The sequence below is a fragment of the Chrysochloris asiatica genome, unplaced genomic scaffold (genome assembly GCF_000296735.1).
Source record: "Chrysochloris asiatica unplaced genomic scaffold, ChrAsi1.0 scaffold00492, whole genome shotgun sequence".
NCBI classification, from domain to species: domain Eukaryota; kingdom Metazoa; phylum Chordata; class Mammalia; order Afrosoricida; family Chrysochloridae; genus Chrysochloris; species Chrysochloris asiatica.
The window spans coordinates 342,730-351,494 of record NW_006409010.1 but is presented as its reverse complement, the minus strand read 5'-3'; the positions used below and the strand labels follow the sequence as shown (position 1 = coordinate 351,494).

Sequence of the window (8,765 nt, the reverse complement as noted above, 5' to 3'; positions counted from 1 at the left end):
GTTAATCTTACAGTTCTGAAACAGAGGACCCTAGGACCATCAAGAAAGAAGAGCACAAGCGGAAAGCGAGACCTTATCCAGAGAAACAGCAACACCAGAGATGGAGGCAGAGATGGGGACATGAAGAGAGGGAGCAACTGAGAACTCTAGATTCAAGGAAAGAGAGGGACTGAGTGCTGGCAGCCAGGAGGCAGACTTGTAGAGTGTGCCCTTTGGTGGTGTAAATTATTATATATATCTGAGTGTTTAAAAACAAATCGAGAGCTAAAATGAATAGAGAAAAATACTGTTAACTGATGGTACATGAAGAGGATTATTATCATTGTAATGAAACAAAGCACATGATTTGTTGAATGTAAAACTGATGACCTGTCCTGTAAACTTTCACTCAATTCGCAATAAAAACTTTAAATAAATAAAAATAAAGCTGAAAAGAAAGAAAGGAAAAAAAAAAAACAGCGAAGAATACCATCTACAACAGAAGTGATCTGATTTCCAGTATTGCCATATTAAAAAAAAAAAAAAAGAATCTAGTCTAGCATGCCAGCTATAATGTTTGAAAGTAACTTTAGACAAAGCTTTGACCTAGAGGAAGCTGAGCAGTTTTTACTGGCTTCTCTGACACCCTGCTTCAGCAAGAGCCATCCAAATCATTGTGCACACGATCCAGCAGGAACTCCATGTCATCATGATGGAAAATGTCTTGGAACTGAGAATCATACTTGCAAATAGCGTTCTTAAACTACGCGGAAAGTTGAGCCATGTATTCTCATGTCCAAAGCGGGCTTTCCAACGCTGCAAGCTCGGTGATCATTATGTAGCCCCGTACCGCCTGACAGCTCTCAGACTACTGGAATTCGGCCAGCAGGTCAATGCTGCAGGTCACCGCGTTCAGGAAAAGGTGTTGCCTTGGCCCTTTAGCCCCTGAGTGCTTGAGGGTCACGCTCAGTCCGCGGAGAGCCGGAGGAGCAGCTAACAGGCCCATACAGCATCGAAGAAGTTTATAATAGTGAAGTCATGTAAAATTTTTCCTTTTGTGAATAAATTATTTCATTCAGCATAATGTCCTCCAGTTACATTCATGTTGTGAGATGTTTCCTGGATTCTTCCTTAATTTTTAACGTTGCACCCTGGTGTGGCGCTGTGGGTTAACTAGCAGGATTGCAAAATCGGTTTGAACTGCAAGGTCGGTTGTTCAAACTTACCAGCTGCTTCTTGAAAACCCTATACAGTGTTGCGATGGGTGGGAACCGACTGAACGGCACTTAACAACAAAGTATTTTATCAAGGACTCCAGGTGTGGTGCTGTAAGATCAACATTGAATTTTGAATCTCAAATTTCAAACCAACCTAATAGCTGCTCCTGAGAAACCCTATAAAGGTTCGACGTGGGTTGGAACCGACTCTTAGGCACTTAACAACAGTATTTTATTGTCTATGTACCATAGTTTGTTAATCCATTTATAAGTTGATGGCCATTTACCTTGTGTCCGCCTTTTTACTATTGTGAATAATGCTGTGATGAACATGGGTGTGCATGTATCTATTTGTGTTACAGTTCTTATTTCTCTAGGCTGTATTACCTAGTAGTGGGATTACTGAATCAAATGGTATCTCTATTTCTAACTTTTAAGAACGCTCATACCATTTTTCACAGTGCTTCTACCATTTTACAATCCAACCAGCAGAGTATGAGAATCCCTATATCCCCTTACCCTCACCACCATTTGTTGCTTTCTGGTTCTGTTTTGTTTTTATCGTTGCTATGATTACAGCAGTGAGATGGTATCTCCTTGCTGTTTTGATTTGCATCATTCTAATGGCTAATGATTGACAGCTTATCTTCATGTATTTGTTGGTCACCAGAATGTCTTCTGCGTCTGTTTGTGTCCTTTTACTCATCTTTTAATTAGATTATTTATCTTTCTGTTGTTAAGGTGTTGAAGACTTCTATAAATCTTAGAGATTAGAGATTACACCTTGTCAGATGTGTCATTGCCAAAAAAAAAAAAAGTTTTTTCCCATTTTTTTTTGTTGTTGTTGTTAAGTGCTGTAGAGTCAGTAGCAACGTATATTGATCCCATGCACAACAAAACGAAACAATACCGAGTCCTGCACCAACCTCACAATCATTGCTACACTTGAGCCCATTGCTGCTGTCACTGTGTCAATCCATCTCATTGGGGGTCTTCCTCTTTTTCACTGACCTTCCACTTTACCAAGCATGATATCCTTCTCCAGGGACTGGTCACTCCTGATAATATGTCTGAAGTATGAGAGACAAAGTCTGGTCATCCTGGCTTCTATTGAGCATGCTGGCTGTACTTCCAGAACATACTGGTTTCTTCTTTCAGCAGTCCGTGGTAATTTTAATATTTTCCTCCAACACCATAACTCAAATGCATCAATTCTTCTGTAGTCTTCCTTATTGACTGCCCAACTTTCACATGTATATGAGGTTGTTGAAAATACCATGGCTTGAGACAAGGTCACCTTAGTCTCCAAACTGACATCTTTGCTATTTAATACTTTAAAGAGGTCTTGTGCAGCAGATTTGCCTGATGCAAGATGTCTTTTGAGTTCTTGACTGCTGCTTCTATGAGTGTTGATGATTGATCTGAGCAAATTGAAGTCTTTGACAACTTCAATCTTTTCTCCATTTATATGGATGTTGTTTACTGGTCCAATGGTGGGGATTTTGCTTTTCTTTACATTGAGATGCAATTCATACCAAAGGCTGTGGTCTTTGATATTCATCAGTAATATTGTAAGTCCTCTTAGCGTTCATCAAGCTTGTATCATCTGTATATCACAAGTTGTTAATGAATCTTCCTCCAATCCTGATGCTATGTTTTTCTTCATATAATCCAGCTTCTCTGATTATTTGCTCAGCATACAGATTGAATAAATATGGTGAAAGAATACAACCCTGGCATGCACCTTTTCTATTTTTAAACCATTCAGTATTCCCTTATTCTGTTAGAACAACTGTCTCTTGGTTTATGTACAGGTTCCTCATGAACACAATTAAGTGTTCCAGGATACTCAGTCTCTGCAATGTTACCCATAGTCTATAAATTCTCTTATTATCCTTTTGGACAAATTTTTTGAAGAACATGTGTTCCAGTCCTCTAGTTTACCTTGTGCTGTTGGTGAATTTTTGGTTATATTTGATAGATTATTTATGCCATAAATTGCTGTTGTTATTGTTGTTAAGTGCCATAGAGTCGGTTCTAACTCATAGAGACCCTATCTATATAGGGTTTCCAAGGAGCCGTTGGTGAGTTTGAACTGCCAACCTTGCAGTTCAAATTGACCTTGTAGTCCAGTGCTTATCTTAAAACACCAAACTAGGACTACATACCATAAATTGTTGTTATTGTTGTTAAGTGCCATAGTGTTGGTTCCGACCCATAGCAACTCTATATAGGTTTCTGAGGAGCAGCTGGTGAGCTCGAACTGCTGACCTTGCAGTTCAAACCAACTTTGCAGTCCAGCACATTAACCCACAGCTCCACACCAAAATTAGGTCACCTAATTTGCCCTTGGAGTATGGTGGCCCTGTAGGATAACCACTGGACTGCCACAATGGCGGCGTTTTGAGCTCAGTAACTGCTCCATGGAAGAAAGATGAGGGTTTCTGCTCCAACAACAGCTTCAGAAACCCTATACATGATCAGGAACACTTAGCAACAACAAGTTTGCCCCTGTGGTTTTTTTGGTGTGTTTTTTTCAATGATCTTTAAGTTTTACATTTAAGTCTTCTGTCCATCTTGAGTTGGGTTTTGTATATGGTATGAAGTATGGATCCTGTTTCATTTTTCTGCCAGTATATACCCAGTTTTCTTCCATCTTCTTTTGATGCTTTTTCCTCATTCAATTTTTGTCTAGAAAATCCTTCAATATTGGGATGCTGTTTTGTGCCAACTCGTAGTGACTTTGTATAACTGAACAGAATTGTCCCATACAGGGTTTCCTAGGTGTGGTGCTATGGGTTAATGCACCAGACTGCAAAGCCATTTGAACTGCAAGGTCTGCAGTTCAAGCTCACCAGCAGCTCCTCAGCAACCCTATATAGGGTCACTATGGGTCAGAACTGACTCCACTGTACTTAACAACAATGATCTTTACAAAAGTAGATCACCAGGTCTTTTCTCTCACAAAGCAAGTATTAGATAGGAACCACTGATCTTTCAGTTAACAGCCAACACCCTTTTTAGGACTACTACATGGCAGTAAAAAGTATGAACTATTTATACAATTTGAGTGGATACCAAAGGAAATATGCTGAGTAAAAGAAAAAGTCAATCTCTAGAGGCTACATAGTGTATTCGTTCATTTAACTAACTTTCTTGAAGCAACAGACAAAAAACAAATTGGTGGTTGCCATAGTGGTTGCCAGTAGTTAGGAATTAGGAGAGAAAAAAGATTGGATCTGATATGTGTGTCTTTTTTAAATTAGCCTGAGGGAGTCTTGTATTGAATCAGGTCTGTATCTTTATGTGGCGATGGTTACAGGAAACTACACCTGTGATACAGAAACACACATACACATATCAGTGCATGAATAGCTAGAGAAATCAGAATAAACTCTATGGGCTATACGAATGTCAATTTCCTGGTTTTGTTATTGTACTATAGTTATGCATGATGGCAATATTGGAGAGGTTAAGTGAAATGTGTACAGGACCTCCCAGCACAATTCTTTGCAATCTTTTAGGAATTCATAATTATTTCTAAGTTTAAAAGTTTGTTGTTATTTGTGTGTTTGTGTTTTGTTGGTTGTTGTTTTTGTGTGTTTTTAAAGATCCTAGATTCCAAAGCAGTGTTCTCAGCTCAGTACTTATCCTACAGTGCCACAAAGTGTTTTGTTAATTGTTAAGTGCTGTCGAGTGGATTCTGATTCATAGCGAAACCCTCTACAGCGTTCCCGAGGAGCAGCTGGTTAGTGCGTTTGAATCAATGATTTTGTGGTTCCCAGTCCACTGCTGATCTCCAGCACCACACCAGGAGTCCACAATGGGGGCAACTGGAGCGGCGGCGGGGGCGGGGATGGGGATGGGACGGTAGGACGCAGTGATTTAAGGCTTCAGTTTCTTAGCCGATTCGATTATCGTCGCCGCCAATTTATTAAAAGTGGTTTTGTTTATCCCTTGAGTTGCAAAAATACAGAATTAGGCGATCGTCTTCAGCCCCACGGGACGCGGGGTAAGAAATTTCGCTTAATAGTGTCTATTAACTTACAAGACCAAGGTCTGAGTCAGATCCCTCGACTCATTGTGTAGCAAGGTGGTGGCTGAAGCCGTACACCAGCAATGTGTTGTTGTTGTTGTTAAGTGCCGTCAGCAATGTACACACTTTTAAAATTCCCTGGACGACAGCAGTTTTACATAAACAGGAGAATGCAATGAGGTTTTTTGTCTTACTGGATCTCCAGCTTTCCTCAGCTAAATATTAAAATAACTCCAAACGTGTTTCCGCCCGGTTTCGAACCGGGGACCTTTCGCGTGTTAGGCGAACGTGATAACCACTACACTACGGAAACCTGAAGACAAATGCACGCAGATATTTAAATGACTGTTAGCAATGTCTCTGGCAGGGTCACTGAATACATAAATTTAGATGTTACAAGGAGTGTTGAAGAAAAATATTGAAAATACCATGGACTTCAAAAAAAAACAAACCTATCTTGGATGAAGTACAGACAGAATGCTCCTTAGAGACCAGAATGGACAGACTTGTCTCTCATACTTATCAGGAGGGAACAGTCCCTGGAGAAGGACATTTTGCTTGGTAAAATGGAGGATCCGCAAAAAGAGGAAGACCCCCAACGAGATAGACTGACACAGTGGCAGCAGCAGTGGACTCAAGCATACCAATAATTGTGAGGATGGTACAGGACCGGGAGCAATGCTTCGTTCTGTTGTACATAGGGTCGCTGTGAATCGGAACAGACTCGATGACACCTAACAACTACAAACCAGAGGGTCGCGTGAAGCAGTCCTCAGGACACAAGCATTGCGAACAAGCAACATTAGCTTGCCGCCGCCACTCTGCGGAGCCCACAGCATGCCCATACTGAGTGAGTGCGCTTTGCGCTTACCTCATACTGCTTAGTCACTCTCCCACCCACTCTTTTTTTCCTACCAGTCGTGTTGTAGGAGCAAAACTGCTAATTTAACAGGAAATTTAGAATGACACTTAGAATTAAAGTAAAGGGAATTTTAAAAATTTAAAAAAAAAAAAAAAGCGGACTCGTCCGGGATTTGAACCCGGGACCTCTCGCACCCAAAGCGAGAATCATACCCCTAGACCAACGAGCCGGTCGGCAGCGGTGTTTGTAAATCGATCCATGAGTCGATTCGATATGAGTTGCTTCACCGCCAGAAAAATGAATTGATTTTTCTGTCAGTTCCGAAAGTTCCTCAGGGTTTCAGGGGTCTCCATACCCAAATTATCTCTCCACTCAGCCATTTCTACGTCCACTATTAACTCTTGGTGGTAGGTAGATCCACAAAACACAACTCTGTATCTCCTCAGCCCTCAGAGACATCCTAGAATCCGACAGCTAGAAAGAACATCAGCCTTTGGTTGTTAAGGCGCCTCTACTAGAGGCGTAGAGGTTGGGAGTCCGAGAATTTCAGGAGATAAGCTCGAGCTTCTGGTAGAGAGCTGGATTCCGGCTTTGGAGGGATAGTGGACCGACTGGGTCCTGCGCCCGGAAAAGTGAAGTGAAACCTGGGTAATCCTTTCAAACTGGAGAGCCTGGTAAGGGATCGGAGACTTTCACAGTCTTTTATATTCATGAAAATATAAAAAGCAACAGTGTGTTGCTTTTAAGTGCCGTGGAGTCAGTTCCGACTCAAAATGCTTTTTAAATGTAGAATTGATGTTTTTGAGTTATGGTGCTGGAGGAGAATATTGAAAGTGCCATGGACTGCCAAAAGAACCAACAGATCTGTGTTGGAAGAAGTACAGCCAGAGTGCTCCTTGGAGGCCACGATGGCCAAACTTCATCTCTCATACTTCTGACATATTGTCAGGAGGGACCAGTCGCTGGAGAAGGATATCATGTTTGGTGGGGTGGAGGATCAGAGAAAAAGAGGAAGACCCCCCCCTCAGCAAGATAGATTGGCCAAGTGGCAGCATCAGTGGGCTCGAGTGTGGCAACAATTGTGAGGTTGGCCCAGGATCGGGCAGCGTTTCGTTCTGCTGTGCATAGTCGGTACCGGTGGCACCTAACAACAACAACAACATACGCTAAACACTGGAATGAGAAACATAATAAGTTCCGCGGTTCGAGCCCACCAGCTGCTCAGCGGAAGACATTTGAGGCTTCTTGCTCCCAAGAAGAGTTAAAGCCACAGAAACTCTAAACTATAAGTCGGAACCGTCTCAAGGGCACTTAACACAGTAAGACAGAAATAACAGACGACCGGGACCCTCGGTCTCTCAGTGGTGACTCTGTGGCCCAGCTGGTTGGTGTGCGTCCTTAGAGGCTCGTATTACACACAAGGTAATTTTATTAGGGTCACAGCCGATATTTACTTTGTAATGTGGTTTTATTAAAAATAACTGCCGCTCAAGGACATATTTTAACTCACCAAAAGTGAATGCAGTATACCCACAAGCTAGGGTTTCTGGTCCATTTAAGCCGCAGTTCTTGTACTGAGTAGACCAAATCCAGATATCACCACTGCGTCAATAGCCACTAGGGTCCTGTCCACCTGAGCTGCAGCGCTGAGCGTCTAATATCGTTGCCCAGGTTCCTCGTTCTCCGCCCGCGCGGCGTTCTTAGGAAATTGAGCCTCAGTGACTTCCAGCACCCTACAAACCCGAAGCCCCCGCAGTACGAACGCACTCTTTCTTACTCTCCTTGGACCTATTCTTCCCCCAGAGTAATTATACTGAGTTGCTTAGGAGTAAAACAGTAGTGACTCGGATCCCCTGTTGAATAATTCACATAATCCACACAAAACTAATCAAAGATTTATTTTTATACCACCAGCAGAAGAATTCTCTACACAGAAGGATGTCAAAAACAGCTCTGAGAGGGGAAGATGGAGCACAGGGTAGGGAATAGACACAGGATAGTTTGGGTGCTGGGGAGGGGCACAATACACAAGAAGGGGGAGGGGAATGGAAGAACAAGGCAGATGGGAGAACAGGCAGGTTTGCACAGGCTAAGTGGGACAGAGGTAAATAATGATGTATGCACAACCTTGGAACAACAGGGCTCTGGGATACAGGCATTGAGGCATGGTTTGAATGGTTAAAAGTTTGGAAATAATGTTAAGATGCTTGGCTGTCTTTTGAGTCTTGGTTTCCTTTGCCTACCATTGTAAAATAGACACTTGAAGGGGAGAGACAGGAATAGCCAGAAATATCACCATAGAAAGATTGTTTAAGTACGTCTTCAGCCTGTAATAGGTTGGAATACCAAAAATGGGGCTACAACTTGCCCAGTGAAGGAGGCTTCCTGCAGAGTCTCTGCATTGCATAAGACCATAGGTGGAATCCTGAACCCCATCCAGAATCTTCTGAGGTGGGAAAGCAGACCAGCCTGGAGTAGCTAGAAAAACAGAAGATACTTCTTGAAAGACAGATCAGCAGGAAAAATACAAAACAACAATGGCAGTCCAACTGACTACTACAAGAATAAGAAAGTTGTTCACCCAGAAGACATCAAGGCAAGTGGTTGGGTCCTCTCAGGGCAATCCACCTTCCAAGACTAAGACTCAGTGGGAATACACGAGCAGACATGC

The 8,765-nt window shown here is 42.3% G+C and overlaps 2 non-coding genes across 2 annotated transcripts; both read right to left on the bottom strand.

Annotated features, from left to right (window-relative positions):
- Positions 1-5,472: 5,472 nt before the first annotated feature.
- On the bottom strand, positions 5,473-5,545 carry TRNAV-AAC. The gene has a single exon. It is a non-coding gene; the product is annotated as a tRNA-Val (tRNA).
- A 706-nt stretch (positions 5,546-6,251) lies between these two features.
- Positions 6,252-6,323, bottom strand: TRNAP-UGG. Its single transcript has one exon. It is a non-coding gene; the product is annotated as a tRNA-Pro (tRNA).
- Between the last annotated feature and the right edge of the window lie 2,442 nt (positions 6,324-8,765).